The following is a 16,896-nucleotide window of genomic DNA, read 5'->3' as shown; positions in this document are numbered from 1 at the left end:
GTTTATTTATTTATTTTGAGCTAAAATCTTCAGGGCTCTGATAGAGCTTAAGTCTTTTTTCCACTCACTCAGTGCTCTTAAGATACCAGATTAGTGATAATTTTTAGATTTCTGTTAAATTATGAAAGAAAGCATAAGCAAATAGAGCAACTCAAAGCTACACAAGGCAAAGATGAAAGTAGACTTCATTTCCATCAGGCGAGCTCTTTGTTCATTCACCCAAGGGGGAAAAAAGGCATCCAAACAGATGTAGTTGTGACGTAGGAACATTCATTTGAAGCCATCAGTAAAACCATGAATGCAAACACATTTCTCTAGTATAGGAATGCTTTGTGTTACAACAAGTGATTCTATGGTGATGGCCCAAGGCCATCTTCAATTCTTTCTATAGAATTAATTACCATCCAGCTTTTAAGGGTGAACTATGCTAGAGTAATGGAGAGGGAAATGTAGTGCATGATAGAGTTGTTTTTTGTTTTGTTGTTTGTTTGATTAAAGTATAGTCGATTTACAATGCTGTGCCAATTTCTGGAAATAGAGGTTTTTTTTGTTTTTTGTTTTTTGTTTTTTTAAATGAAGACGTCCCCAGAAGTGTGCCAGTTCTTGAACTGAATATTGACTATACAGCCAAGGAAATTCAACAAACTCTGAGGGAATGTCCAAATTCATTTATTTTACTTGTTGGTGTTTAGTTGTACGGATTATTATGTAAAATAAAGGGCCATGGCATGGAGCCTGGAATTCCTTCTGTCATCGTACAGTTGCTCATTGTAATAGGAGTTGATCTGCGTACAAATTACCAAACTGCAAACACATATTTCTGTTACTGAGTTTTAACTGTAAGTTAAATTTGAAAGTAAACCGTTCACACAATACTTCCTTCTTTTACTAAATTTCAGAGACATGTGATATGAAAAAATGTATAAAAGCAAAAGGGACACTGTTTTGGATAATTTAGAATATGTTATTAAAAAAAAGAATATGCTATTAAACATTTCCCTGTTCTTGGAGAAAAACATTGTAAAAGCAGATGATTAACTGAACCATGGCTTGAAGGATGCTAGGAGATTTCCTGTTTATATTTGCTTATTACGAAAATTTTCATCTTTGGTGGAAAGGCTCATGCTTCCCGGATTAAGAGAACCTGAATTGTCTGCATTTGTCCAAATGTAAACAGAAGAGCTCTCATTTCACTGCTTCTTAGCTTTGTGAAAATCCACTGGCATAAAGAAAGTACATCTACTTAATTAAATGATGCTAAGCAGGAGAGTACTGTTTATCAAAGAAAAGAGCCAGACTTTTTTTGTCTAGTGAGAAGTTATCACTTTAGAATTTTAAAAGTTTGTTTTGTTTTGCACTGGTTTAAGAATGTCAACCTTGCCCTTTAAGTCTTTGCTGTAACAGAGTCCAAAATTGTATACTTAGAAGTAGACATTTCCTGTTTTTGATGAGGAAGGTTGAAATAATTAATTTGACATAGAAGCCGAGAATTGTTTCCTTTGGCGCTGACATTTGAAAATCTGAAAAAAATGTTCTAAATGTTAAAATGGCCCCTGTTCCTCCCTACATGTCTCTGTATATTTTGTATCTGTCATTGTGAAAGCTTAAGGCACGCAAAAGAGGAGGGGGGGGGAAGATAACTTACAGAATGGGAGAAAATAGTTTCAAATGATGCAACTGACAAGGGCTTAATCTCTAAATTGTACAAGCAACTTATACAACTCAACAGCAGAAAAGCCAACAACCCAATTGAAAAATGGGCAAAAGATCTGAATAGACATTTCTCCAAGGAAGATATACAGATGGACAACAAGCACATGAAAAAGTGCTCAACATCCCTGATTATTAGAGGAATGCAAATCAAAACTACCATGAGATACCAGTCAGAATGGCCATCATTAATAAGTCCACAAATAACAAATGCTGGAGGGGGTGTGGAGAAAAGGGTACTCTCCTGCACTGTTGGTGGGAATGTAAGCTGGTACAACCACTATAGGGAACAGTGTGGAGGTACCTTAGAAATCTATATATAGAACTACCATATGACCCAGCAACCCTACTCTTGGGCATATATTCAGACAAAACTTTCCTTAAAAAGACACATGCACCTGCATGTTCATTACAGCACTATTCACAATAGCCAAGACATGGAAATAACCCAAATGTCCATTGACAGATGATTGGATTAAGAAGTGGTATATATACACAATGGAATACTACTCAGCCATAAAAAAGAACAAAACAATGCCATTCGCAGCAACATGGATGGAACCAGAGACTCTCATTCTGGGTGAAGTAAGTCAGAAAGAGAAAGACAAATACCATGTGATATCACTTATATCTAATATACAGCACAGATGAACCTTTCCACAGAAAAGAAAACTATGGACTTGGAGAATAGACTTGTGGTTGCTGAGGGGAAGGGGGAGGGAGTAGGATGGATTGGGAGCTTGGGGTTAATAGATGCAAACTATTTCTTTTGGAATGGATTAGCAATGGGATCCTGCTGTGTAGCGCTGAGAACCATGTCTAGTCACTTATGGTGGAGCATGATTATGGGATAAAAAAGAATGTACACATGTATGTGTAACTGGGCCACCACACTGTACAGTAGAAAAAAAATTGTATAGGGAAATAACAATTAAAAAAATTTAAAAATATACCGTCTTTGGACAGTTACCTCATTTATTCTTGAACATTTAAACCAGTGTTCGTGTATTTCTCGACTTGAGACCTGGTGCAGTGTGCCTTTTAATGATGAATGCTTTGAATTCTTCTTCCTTTTCTGGAAGGGATTCATGAAAAATTTTAAGAATAAGAATATAAACAAGCCACTTTTTCCTTAAAGTGACATTTTTCTAGTTTTGAAGGATAATTTGTAGTTGCAGTGGGTAAAAGGGAGGAACAGAGCATATGGACAATGCAAAACTGAGGCATGGTCCCAGAGGCTATGACCCTTATGGTCTATTGTGGGAGACAAACAGTAAGCAAAGACTCACGCAAAAAAGCGTGATTTAACAATTCCCCAATGTATCTCCTGCCTTAGGGCAAGTATCTTTCTACATGTCCTCATATGTAATGGCCTCTAGTCTTCTCCATCCTAGAACTTAAACTGAGGACAGGAGCTCTGCCACCATCATATCCTCATAGTGCTTTCCATGAAGGAGATTATTAATTACATGTTAAAGGAATGAGTGAATGAATGAAGTGTGATACCTGCTGAGAGAAGCTTCTGAGGACCATGACGGTAAGTCATACAGACTTCATCTAGTCAGGGAGGTCAGACAAGGCTTTCCTGAGGAAAGATGATTGAGAACTGTGATCTGAGGATGAATTAGCCTAAAGAGGAAAAGTGGGAGTGGAGGGCCTTCCAGGAGAAGTTAACATCATGTGCAATGGCTCTGTGGTAATAGGGAAAGTGGTGGCTTCAAGGTCATGACAGAGGCTCAAATAACTAACCCAGTGGTGTCAATGGTGGGGTGACAGAGAAAAATGAACACGTTTAAGAGATATTTAGGAAGAAAAAAATGATAGGGCTTTTGGTAAGGTGTTGGATTTGGGATCCAGGGGAAATAAAACAATGGCATGTGCCAGGTGGGTTTCTATTAACTTAGCAGGCTGGATGTGTTTCCTCCACTGAGATGGCACCAAGGTAGGAATGGGGGCTGGTCAGAACCTGAGTCTAAGGCTATTGAGATTGGCTGTTTTAAGAAACAGTAGAGTCTGGAGAGTTTTACTTAATCTATACAATAAGCAGATTGGGAAATTTGAATTATCAAATTTATACCCCAGACTGTTGATTAAATATAGAAAATGGACATTTTATTGAAATTTTCTAAAAACCCTGCAAGTTTGACCCTAAGCTATCATCACCAGATCTACAAGTCGCATTTATCTATGTAAAATTCTTATATGTAGGGACTCAAGATGTTAAACAGGGGAAATATAGGACACATTTCTAATTTAGTTTTTCATTTACTGGAAAGGAAGACTATCCATTCCTGCCAAATGTTATGTGGAGAGAAGAGCTTAAAAATAGTAGCTTAAAATGTGTTTTCTTATTTCATCATGTACAAGCAAAACCTATACTAGTTGACAATAAGTATAGATGTATAGAAACTTCCATACATAAGTATATATAAGTGTATAAGATGTATAGAAACTTCCATACATCAGTTCATAAAATCAGGTTTTTTTCCCACTGTTTCTGATGCTATAATGTGGTTAATTTTGGTACATACTTTATATGTATTTTGAATCTAAATCAAGTAAAATATATAACTTTAAAAAGTTTTTTATTGTTTTTTAAAAAATTCAAAGTCAAAACCATATTAATTTAGGTGTTCCCATCAGCAGTTAACAAACCCAACTAGCATGCATGAGGACATTGATTTGATCCCTGGTTTCACTCAGTGGGTTAAGGATCTGGCATTGCCGTGAGTTGTGGTGTAGGTTGCAGACGAGGCCCAGATCCCGAGTTGCTGTGGCTCTGGCGTAGGCTGGTGGCTATAGCCCTGATTCAGTCCTTATCCTGGGAACCTCCATGTGCTGTGGGTGTGGCCCTGTAAGAGGAAAAAAAAAACTATGTTAATTTAAAGTAAACCAAAGTGTTTAATAAATGGGCCTCCATGAAAGTATCTTAAAACCAATTCTTTTTTTTTTTAATTTTTCATTTCTATTTATTTATTTATTTGGTCTTTTTTTGCTGTTTCTTTGGGCCGCTCCCATGGCATATGGAAGTTCCCAGGCAAGGGGTCCAATCAGAGCTGTAGCCACCAGCCTATGCCAAAGCCACAGCAACGCAGGATCCGAACTGCGTCTGTAACCTACACCACAGCTCACAGCAACGCGGGATCGTTAACCCACTGAGCAAGGGCAGGGACCGAACTCGCAACCTTATGGTTCCTAGTCGGATTCGTTAACCACTGCGCCACGACGGGAACCCCTAAAACCAATTCTTTATCATATATTAAAATATGAAATATTTAACATTTTGCCATTGTGGTTCACAAATGTATATATGACAGTTGAAAAAAATCCACAAATTTAAAAAGAAAGCTACTTTAAAATATACTGCACATCAATTAAGAACTCCAGAAAGCAAATAATTTAAGCTTTACCTTTCTGTCTGACATAATTGTTCCAATTGTCTATATTATTTGTTTTTAGGTACGTGGCATCAATATTTACCTCTCATAAAACTGGTTTCACTGAATTTTATAGGGCTTATAAAGTTTATAGTTTCTGAGATATAACTTCTTACAGTTGGAAAGGAACTTAAAGATCTTCTGACTCAACCCTTTTATTTACTTATAAAGAAATTGAGATTGAAGCCTAGGGAGATAAAATAACTGCCTGAGAGGTTGCTGCTTTAGCTGAAAAAATCTGGACTTTAATATCATACAGAACTGGGTTCACCAAATCTGGCTCTTTCAACCTTCCAGCTGTGGGACATTTGACAATTTACTGACCTCTGTATTCTAAAGGGTGATGTGGAAATGATATCAGCACACAATGCTTGGTGCATGAAAGGTTTCTATTGAGCTGTATCTTGAGTGTTGCCCTAGACCCTGCAGTTTATTGTTAAGTGAGACAGATTCCCTGTGTTTTTTCCTCTCTCTGATTCCTAAAATGTAGTCAAAGTTGGGATAAAAAAAAATAGTAATTTCTTACCCCCTTTAATCTCTTTCAAGTGTCTAAAAATACCATTGTTGAAAAAAACCATATTTTTCAGATTAAGTCCCATAAAAATCTTTGCATTAAAGAAAAAAAAGAAAAAGTCATAAAAAATAAGGAATCACTTCTTTAAAAACTCTGGATTTTCTTTAAAAACTCTGGATTTTCTGATTTAATAATTAAAAAGTCTCAGCGAGAAGAAAAGGAAAGGAAAAAAACCTTGACCTAGTAGAGAATCTTTTTTTTGAAATATTAATTTACAACAGGAAATGTTACCAGCAGAAGATTCACCCATAAGTTTTGTAGTGTGAAGGCCTTTCCGCTTTTTAAAGTTTTCAAACCACCTCTTATTGGACTGGCATTTTGTTTTTGTAGCTGTAATTAAAATTTTTAATGGAGTTTCATACCTCTTGGGGTGTTTAAGACTACATTTGTTTTTTCTGGGTGTTGGTTCTTTGCCCATATGCCAGAAGGGCAGTACTCAGATTTTTTTCTGTGCTAACTCTAGGAAGTGTCTTTGTCATCTGTGGAAACTGGGGGCAATTCTACTCTTCTGACTTTTGCTTTAATGGGACTGAACAAGGGATATTTGCTCAACAATTATAGAATTTTAAAGTCTATATAAAACCATCCTGTCTCAAACCTCATATTGGAAAAATGAGGATTAGTGAGTTATTACTCTACTGTAAGCTTCATATTTGGAAATCCCATGTACAAAGGACACTTTGTGTACTATTCTGACTCATAATGGATCAACAAATTTCTCTATTTAAAACTTGCCAATGGGACCTAATCAAATGGACAAGCTTTTGCAGAGCAAAGGAAACCAAAAAGAAAACAAAAAGCAACTTACAGAATGGGAGAAAATAGTTTCAAATGATGTAACTGACAAAGGCCTGATCTCTAAAATATACAAACAACTTACACAGCTCAACAGCAAAAAAGCCAACAACCCAATTGAAAAATGGGCAAAAGATCTGAATAGACATTTCTCCAAGGAAGATATATAGATGGCCAATAAGCACTTGAAACAATGCTCAGCATCCCTGATTATTAGAGAAATGCAAATCAAAACTGCTATGAGATATCACCTCACACCAGTCAGAATGGCCATCATTCGTAAGTCCACAAATAACAAATGCTGGAGAGGGTGTGGGAAAAGGGAAGCCTCCTGCACTGTTGGTGGGAATGTAAGCTGTTACAGCCACTATGGAGAAGAGTATAGAGGTACCTTAGAAATCTATACATAGAACTACCATATGACACAGCAATCCACTCCTGGGCATATTTCCAGACAAAACTCTACTTTAAAAAGACACATGCACCTGCATGTTCATTACAGCACTATTCACAATAGCCAAGACATGGAATCAACCCGAATGTCCACTGATAGATGATTGGATCAGGAAGAAGTGGTATGTATACACAATGGAATACTACTCGGCCATAAAAAAGAATAAAATAATGCCATTTGCAGCAACATGGATGAAACTAGAGACTCTCATTCTGAGTGAAGTAAGTCAGAAAGACAGATGCCATGTGATATCACATATCTGGAATCTAATATATGGCACAAAGGAACCTTTCCACAGAAAAGAAAACTATGGACTTGGAGAATAGACTTGTGATTGTCAGAGGGGAAGGGGAGGGAGTGGGAGGGACTGGAAGCTTGGGGTAAATAGATGCAGAATGTTGCCTTTGGGATGGATTAGCAATGGGATCCTGCTGTGTAGCACTGGGAACTCTGTCTAGTCACTTATGATGGAACATGTAATGTGAGAAAAAGAATGTGTACATGTATGTGTAACTGGGTCACCATGCTGTGCGGTAGGAAAAAATACATATATAAAAAATAAATTAAAAAATCAAACTTGCCTTTTGGGGAGTTACCATCATGGTTCATCGGGAAGGAATCTGACTAGCATCCATGAGGATGTGGATTAATCCCTGGCCTTACTCAGTAGATTAAGGATCCAGTGTTGCTGTGTGAGCCGTGATATAAGTCACAGATGCAGCTTGGATCCTGCGTTGCTGTGGCTATGGTGTAGGCAGTGGCTACAGCTCCAATTCGACCCCTAGCCTGGCGACCTCCACATGCTGTGGGCACAGCCCTAAAAAGACAAAAGACACACACACAAAACCAAACCAAACCAAAACAAAACAACTTGCCTTCTACCTCAAATATGTTTTCAAAAAGTCACTTAATTTAATAGAGAGCAGCATTTAGTTGACAACATTTGGGATTTTTTTCTTCCTTCTACCTGCCTAGCATAGATAATATAACACAGATAATATTCTATATGAACTATCCTGTCTCTTTAGGACAGAAAGAGACAAGGTAGTTCATACAGAATATCTTTCTAAGGCTGTTAGAAAACTTTATGAAAAAGCGCTTATAGCAACAACTCTGCTTACAATTAAATAGTTTAATTTGCTACAGTGGTCAAGCCCTTTAGTGAGCTAACTTAATTGCCTCTTTGTAATCCATTGGTTCCAAAAGGAAAGGAGCCATTTACAGTGACACCAGCATAACATCTGTAACTCAAGTTTTCCTTGACATGTCTCCATTGAAATATTGATATAGTATGACTTTTTGGAGGTTAAGATTTTAACTCTAGCATCTTGTACTTCCTTGGAAAATAATTTAAAAATAGTAGATTTACTATTCTTTGTATAAAGAATAATAATCATGATGTCCCAACATTAGATTCTGGCATTTTTCAATATGGATGTACTTTCACTGATCTAATTTTTTATTGTCTACCTGCTATAAGAGAGCTGATGTAATAAAGTATAGCAATCTCCAATGTGGGCGTTAAAAAGAAAATATTAGGAATTCTATTTATATTTACTTTTTAATGTCGTCTGTTTTCAAGATCAGTATACTTTAGAGACTATTGGTGCAGTGAAAAGAGAATAATGATTGAATTCGGAGCTGTGGAATCAATCCCCAGATTCTCTAGTGCTTATAGCTCTTACTGTTAGTAAATGACTTTTTTTTTAGCCTTAATGTCTTTATCTGTGAAATAGAAAAGTATCACAATGAAGATGATAACCTCTATAATATAATAGGTGCTTGATGTACTACCTCTGTCTTAAGGTTTGCAGATGCCTTTTTTTGTAGCTACAGAGTAGAGTGATAGTATCTGGTCCAGAAGTAGATCAAATGGAAATGCCTGGAAATGAAGTAAGTGCCTCTCACAAGAGGGGTTCAAGTATAGCTACCAAGACCATTTAGTCAAAATCTATGTCATTTAAAAGATTCATGTATAGGATAGGCAATCAAACTAGGTGAGAGTTCTGTTTCCTATCAGTTATGAGTTTCTATGATTCTAGGTAATATTGTACCCATTCATAAATTAAAATGAAAATCAGTTCCCAAATAAATATAAAATCAAAACCTGGGGGCACAAGAGTATATTGTCAGTTCAGGCTGCCTTGAGAAAAAAATACTCCACACTAAATGGCTTTAATAAGAGAATTTTATTTTCTCATAGTTCCAGAGGCTGAAGTCCAAGATCAAGGTGCTGGCTGATTTGGTTCCCGGTGAAAGCTCTCTTGCTGGTCTTCTCATGGTGTCCTCATGTAGCAGAAAGAAAGAGCAAGCTCTCTGGTGTCTTTTCTTTTAAGGACACTAATCCCATCAATAAAGATCCCACCTCATGACCTTATCTAACCCTTATTACCTTCCAAAGGCCACACCTCTGCTATCACCACTTTGAGGGTTAGGATTTCAATATATGGACTTGGGAGGATGCCAGAATTTAGTCTGTAACAGCAAGTTTGATCTTTTTAAGGTTTGATTTTAATAAGTCACTGTGATATTTATGCCCAAAAGTTAGTGACCAATATTCTAGGTCCACATATTCTTTCAGTTGGACAAGATTGAACATGATTCAGTTAACATGTTTCTCTTCATTTCTACTTTTCTAGATTTTATATTAAGGGAAGCCAGTGATGATTTTTGATGTTCTAATCAGCTCTTCCCAGACCTAGGGGCTAATTTTAATTTTACTCAAATTTTTTTTCCTCCCTTCACTATCCTTATCTTGCTTACTTTTTGTTCTTAACATCCAATTCAACAAAATAGTCCTGTCGGTGCATTTACCAGTTGAGCTAACTTCTCAGAGATTTGTAAATGTCAGACCTGATTATCTGAGCTTTTATGCTAACTAGCAGTGGCAAGTCAAGGTACAGACAAGGGAGAGGCACATAAAAAAGACTACGGCGATAATATATTTTACTTTATTTTTATTTTTTTGTGTTTATTAGCGTATTTAAAAATTTTTTTATGTTTAATTTTAAAATTAACCTTGTTGTAGTATAATTGACTTACAATGTTGTGTTAGTTTTAGGTGTGCAGCAAAGTGAATCAATTACACATATACATACATCCATTCTTTTCAGATTCTTTCCCCATATAGGTTGTTACAGAGTATTGAGTAGATTTCCCTGTACTACATGGTACCCATCTATTTTATATATAGTAGTGTGCATATGTTAATCCAAACCTCCCAATTTATCTTTCCCCTACTTTTCCCCTTTGGTAACCATATGTTTGATTTTTAACTATTTCTGTTTTGTAAATAATTTATATCATTTTTATTAAATTCCACAAGTAAGGGATAGCATATGATATTTGTCTTTCTATATTTGACTTAATATTAATAGTGATAGTAAGTTTTAAATTCAAGAGTTATTTCCAAAAAAATTTAAGTAACTTTCCTTATACTGTCTCTGTTGATATTCTCTGAACTAGTGATTTTTATAAATCTTCTCATCTAGAGAATGAACTGGATCATTTTCTTCCTCCCACTTTGGAGAGTTTCACAAGATATTCTGCTCAATTAGATTTGTTGGTTTCTTGATGAAATTGCCCTCTGTTTGACTTAGGATTCTTTTGGATGCTCTACACTTGGATAAAATTGTGACTCACCAGATGTCTTTTAATTGATGTTCCCTGTTCTTTTTTGTTCAAATTGTTGTTTAGTGCTTATTCAAAACTGGAAGCAAATCCTGGGCTGTTTGGAGGGCACAGAGCATCTGGAAAATAGTTAGCATTCTGAATTTAAAGCCCTTCTGAATGGGTTTCCAGTTTTCAGTTTATGATCCAGGAGCCCACCTGGCATGAAATATGCCCACCAGGCTCTTTAGAATCACCCCTTTTCACAAAAGACAGCACATATTGTCCAAAATTTGTAAACCAAGTTTTTCATCTTTTTCTTAAATTTTTTTTTCCCAATATGTTTTACACTGCTGAGCTTTGGGAAGGAATTGCTCCTTTAATGGCCCAGACTGAGGCATTGATGCCATTTCATTCCATTGGTACCTAACTGGAGAGAGGAGGTGAAAAAGAAATTTGGAAAGGATGATACATTTTGTTATAGTACTTCAGTGATATCTGGATTTATTTTGCCTCACAATTACTCTGCAAGACTGATTATTTGGGGGATTTAATGGTTAAAGTAAAAATAATGAATCTCTTTCCAGACTGGCCTCCTTTCTCTGATATATCCATATACGGTTTAAGGTGTGAGACTGACAGAGTTGTCATAGCTTAGAATCCTATTGAGTTTGAGTATGTGGAAACTGGACTTTTTCCCGTGGTCTTCTGTTAGGTCCAGAGAAGGTCAGAGGAAATACTAGTAGGTAAAGATACTTTGAAAAGTGTCAAGTACAAAGCAAAACCAAAATAATCTTTTAAAAAATTTATTTATTTTTTCTTTTTTATGGCCACACCTGTGGCATGTGGAAGTTCCCAGGTTAGGGGTCAAATCAAAGTCATAGCTGCCAGCCTACCCATAGCCATAGCAACACCAGATCCTTAATCCAGTGAGTAAGGCAAGGAATCGAACCTTCATTCTCATGGGCACCATTCTTGACCTGCTGAGACACAGTGGGAACTCGAAAATAATATTCTTGCTTCTTTCTTTGTTAACAATGCTTGTGCTCTTTCTTTATAAAATTAAAAAAAAAATGTTTACTGAATGGCTACTGTGTGTTGGGAACCTAGGCTGTGGGTATCCAATGGTGAGTAAGATAAGTATGGTCTCTACTCTTATAGAGCATATTTGACAACTAAATGTGTAAATTTTATAATTTTCTTTTCATTATTTCATTCTCCCACCCTACCCCGATGGTCCAGTCCTGTCCCACTTTAATCTTTAATTTTCCCCAAGGACTCTGAAGTCTCTTCCCTTTTACACCTCTGTGTACTCGTTCTTCATTGCATTGTGGGTATCCTGTTTGGCAGGATATTTTAAGCTGGGAATAATGTGCTATGATTGTCAATTACATTCATTGTTGCAGAAACACAGATTATTTTAGAGTGGTTAAAAACAATTTTTCTCAGATAATCAACAATAGCGCAAGAATATCCAGGGATAAATGAATGCAAGTACGGAGGAAAGGTCTGAAAGAATAGGAGCTGATCAGCCACCATTTCCTCTGAAATCAATCACATGGCAATTTTAGTGGCCAAAGTTAATCATTACATTGTTGCCTTTGAAACTCCTCCCCCCCCTTTTTTTTCTGATATTGTAATGTGTTTGCTATTTCATTTTTAGGCAGTTTTGAGCTGAAGTTGAATTCTGAATGATTATATCCAAGAAATAATTGCATATATTGTACTTTACAATGTAAACACCATAGACACATAAAAATGGAGAGTTTTGTTGAGTTGATGATGCATATTAAAAAATGATTTATAGACAGTATTAATCTATGACAAAATGAAATTATAAAGAAAAGCATGATAATGTGGTAAAGTTTTCTATTAGTAGTATAGTGCTCCAGAAAAAAAAAAGTTTACTTATTAAAGACCACTTAATTTTAACTAAAGCCAATTCTCTATTTTTTAAATGAGTTAGATACTACTTTTTATTATTAAAATGGCCACCAGTAAGCAAGGATTTTGTAGGTTAAAAATGATTTTAGTTAAAATTATGTTTACATGTATGTTTACATGGTTTCCCAAGGTCAGTACTTTCAAAGGCAGCACAGGAATGGTCCATAATATCCTGAATTATAGTCCTGGCTTTGCCACTTTGTATCTATGTCCTAGTGGGGGAAGGAGGGTGAGAAAACTATAAATAATTAGATATTATCAAATGTTCCCAATATTTACTATGATTGTTTCAAGGGTAAAAGGAGAAAACAGTGTTGAAAACACATTGCAAAATAAAAATAATCAAAAAAGCTGGGGTTCCCATTGTGGCGCAGTGGAAATGAATCCAACTAGAAAGTATGAGGTTGTGGGTTTGATCCCTGGCCTTGCTCAGTGGGTTAAGGATCTGGTGTTGCCATGAACTGTGGTGTGAGTCATAGACATGGCTTGGATCTTGCATTGCTGTGGCTGTGGTGTAGGCTGGCAGCTGTAGCTCTGATTAGACACCTAGCCTGGGAACCTCCATATGCTGTATGTGCAGCCCTTAAAAGCAAAAAACAAACAAACAAAAAAACAAAACAAACCAACAACAACAACAAAAAAGCCAAACTAACCAAAAAGCACCCCAAAATAATGTGTGTGTTATTTATCACAGTCTTCTGTACCAACCAATTTAGGTCTTAGGCTTCTTTAAAAAATAGAATTGATCCATCAGTAGACAGGGTAACAAAAAACCGACTTACTTTTACTGTTGGAAAAAAAATCATTCTTGAAGGTCTACATGTTCCCCTAAATTAGAGCTATTAAAAGCTATTATGCCAAGGCCAAGAGCGGTTAATGATTATGTAGTTAGAACCCCTGACCTTGCTTTCCAGTTTCCTCCATTGCCTAGATTGGTCATACGTCATGATAGACATGGAATTTAAGATACAGCTCCATTTATAGCATAAAGACTGGGAATAAAACATTTAGTTTATGACTCTCTTATGGTCATCTGTCCTACCTCCAAATCCTTACCTAGTATGATAGTTTAGACTTCTGTGTTGGCAGTGTTGTTTCTGTGTTAATGATTTGGCCATGTTTATAGCTCTGAACATCTTGAATTTAATTCAGTGAACAATACTTATTAAATCCTCACCAACTATTTGACTGCACTATAGCATTTATACCCCATGGAGCTGCACACCAAATGGTACCCCAGAGGTTCAGAGAGTTAAGCACTCTGCCAATTCACTTATAGGTTGGAATTTAAGCTCTGCAGAGAATCTGGCTCACTGAGCATTAAAAACCAAGTGCATTACAACTACTCCAAGCAAACACCAATACTACAGTGCTATAACAAAAACTATCTTTTCCACAAACTCATATGCTGGAGGCCATCCTATAGCAGATTTTTCCTCTACAAATTTCATCAGGTGCTTGTAGGGAAGATTGGGGAGAACAGCAGCTGCTGTTGAAACCAGATCTATCTTTCCAGTAGAATTAAAGCATTAACCTGCAGAGGGAAGAACAATAAGAACTTCTGACTTAGGGTACTGGGAAAAATCCATTGGTGAAGAAGGAACAGGAATACAACACAATGGTGGTTGGTAAGAATAGTTACTAGGACCAGCACTATATCTGGAAGAGAACCAGAAGCACTTGGGCCTGTCACATCCCAGATCACCATGGACATAGGGCCTACCTAAGACTGAGGCTTAATCAGAACATCAAGAAACACCCTCCCTGACCTTCTACCAACATCCTAACAAGCACTGACAAAAAATAAGAGTGGAATATGGTCTCAAGAGCTTCAAAAGGCAGATTCTTTGGGGGCCCAGCACAAAGGAAAGACCCCAAACTAAGGGTGGAGCAGATATTAAGAAAATAACTACTTGGAAGCTATTATACCACCTAAGGCCATGTCATTACCAGAGAAACTTGATGCCTGTGTTGCATTGTGGTTAATCATAACAAATACCCTCAAATCCAGTTCTGTTCCTGACTAGATTAATTCAAATTTGTATGCTAGAGGCCTCACAGAAAGAAAACTGCTCGTCTTTAAGCATAAAAATGTATTTATCTCCTATCCACTGTCCTACCCAAGATATCCAGCTTTCAGCAAAAAATTATTAGGCAAATGGAAAGACAAGAGAAAATACTCCAAAGAGACAAGGGAATATATACAGAAGTATCCAGATATGGCACAAATGTTCAAATTATCAGACTAGGAATTTAAAGTAACTATGATTATTATGTTAAAATCTTTAATGAAAACAATTGACAACATATGAAGTCAAAAGGAGCTTTCAGCAGAGGCTGAAACTATAAAAAATAATCGAATGAAATGCTAGAAATAAAAAACATAGTAACAAAAATGAAGTATGTCTTTGGGATTATTAGCAGACTTGACACAGCTAAGGACAGAATCAGTGAATTGAAGATAAGTCAGTAGAAATTATCCAAAATAGAATACAAAAAGGGAAGAACACTAGAAAAAATGAGAACATAACAGATCTTTCAAGAGCTATATAGTACAATAAAAATGGTCTAGCATTTGTATAATTGAAATCACAGAAGGAGAAGAAAGAGAAATCGAGGCAGAAGAAATGTTTGAAGAAATAATGACTGAAAATTTTTCCAAATTAATGACAAACACCAAATAACAGGTTTGAAAGCTCAGAGTACACCAAGGAAGATATCTACCAAAATACATACACACACGCACACACAGAAGCATATCATATTCAAATTGCTAAAATCCAGAAACAAAGAGAACATCCTAAAGGCAGTCAAAGAAAAACAAAAAACAAAATGACATATAGAGGAACAAGAATAAGAATTACAGTAGGCTTATCCTCAGAAACTATGAAAGCAGGAAGACACAGGAATAGCGTCATTGAAATACTTAAATCAATGAACTGTTAACCTAGAATTCTATACCCAGTATGAATATATTTAAAATATGAAGTAAAAATACTTTATCAGAGTGAACTGTTCCCACTTCATATCCTCTCTTCTGTCCCCTCCCTGCAAATAACATGCCCAAATACTCTCCTGTTTTTTGATGTCTTTCTTCAAGTCTAAGAGAATGAAGATCTTCCTCTTCAAGACTTACACTTTCTCAGATGACTTAAATCAGTTACTCATTCTCTCCTACATTTTCTATTGCAATTTCACATATCTCTTTTCTATTTAACCTTTTTGCCTCAGTAAGTGAGTTTGACCTTAAAGTTGCTTTTGATACTGTTGCCCAAGCATATTTCTTTGGATCGTTCCTTTTCTCTTCTTGATGTTTATTTAAATATTTCCTTTCAGGTATGTATGCCCCTTAAACTATTATTCCGTAAGATTCTGAGGGAATCTTATTGGCCCACAAGGTATTCTAAGATAATCTTACCTCCTTTCCCATCTTTATGTGATACTGTTTAATTATGTCTAAATCTCCATGTCCAACTGAGATTTCTAGTTTTAGTCTCAGAATTTTATTCAATTGCAGGTTGGACGTTCATTATCTACATGATATTTCCCAAACTAGATTCATGCCCTATTCTTTCCCCTCGCTAAACATGCTTCTGCTTCTCTATACTCTATAGCATTTGCTGCCCCTGGCATCAACCCAATGGCCTAAGCCAGAGCCCTGGAAACTTTCCTCAACTCCTTGCTCATCATCCCTTCCAACATCTAAACAGGAGACAAATATCATTGAATATATATGTGTGCTACAGCTTTCTGAGCCTTCCTCCTTCCACTTCTACTTCCACTTTCCACTCTACCAAAGACCTGGGGATTACCTTAGTTTTCTTTGGCAAGCTGGTTGTCATTAAAGTGTACCAATGTGGTAAAGACCAGTAAAGTCCTATATGTGTTATGTATGGAAGCTAGTAACATTTGCTACATTATTAATTTCTGTGGCAGATCTTACTTTTTCCTATTAGCAGTGTACTAAATCTCATTTTGAATATATATCTTTTCACAATTGCTTTTGATTAGAATTTAAACTAGCTCTTAAAGGCTAAATTTACTATAGTGTAGAAGCTAATTTTATGTTTCTGTGTGTGTGTCTAATTTCAATTATAGTCATCATATGTAATTCATTAATTTTTTAAAGAATAATTAAAGGATATTTATGTATAAAGCAAAGGATATTTATGCATATATAATTTTGCATATAAGCTGATTGGATGAATGTTAGATTTTTGACTAGAAATCTAGTGGAATTTAGGCCTAAAGTGTGCTAATATGAGTAATAGTAATCATAATAATAATAATTTATAATTTTAAAATGCAATTGTTTCATATACCATCTCATTTTCTTGTTTTTTTTTTTTTTCTCACAGAAACTTAGAGGTAGG

The 16,896-nt window shown here is 36.0% G+C and overlaps 1 protein-coding gene and 2 long non-coding RNA genes across 26 annotated transcripts in view; 2 read left to right on the top strand and 1 right to left on the bottom strand.

Annotated features, from left to right (window-relative positions):
* PDE4D (phosphodiesterase 4D) overlaps nt 1–16,896 on the top strand; it is a 1,507,422-nt gene that overhangs the window by 331,737 nt on the left and 1,158,789 nt on the right. The window lies entirely within an intron of this gene.
* Nucleotides 1–16,896, bottom strand: part of LOC146395568 (uncharacterized) — a 311,450-nt gene that overhangs the window by 38,227 nt on the left and 256,327 nt on the right. The window lies entirely within an intron of this gene.
* LOC146395569 (uncharacterized) lies at nt 580–5,751 on the top strand. Its single transcript, XR_014831397.1, has 2 exons — nt 580–4,355; nt 4,780–5,751. It is a non-coding gene; the product is annotated as an uncharacterized LOC146395569 (long non-coding RNA).

The sequence above is a fragment of the Sus scrofa genome, chromosome 16 (genome assembly GCF_054392235.1).
Source record: "Sus scrofa isolate SSC_HxYL_T2T_F1_AM1 chromosome 16, Sscrofa_HxYL_maternal_Yorkshire_Landrace_v2.0, whole genome shotgun sequence".
Classification (NCBI taxonomy): domain Eukaryota; kingdom Metazoa; phylum Chordata; class Mammalia; order Artiodactyla; family Suidae; genus Sus; species Sus scrofa.
Note: the sequence above shows the minus strand (reverse complement) of the source record. Positions and strands in the feature narration are given on the sequence as shown.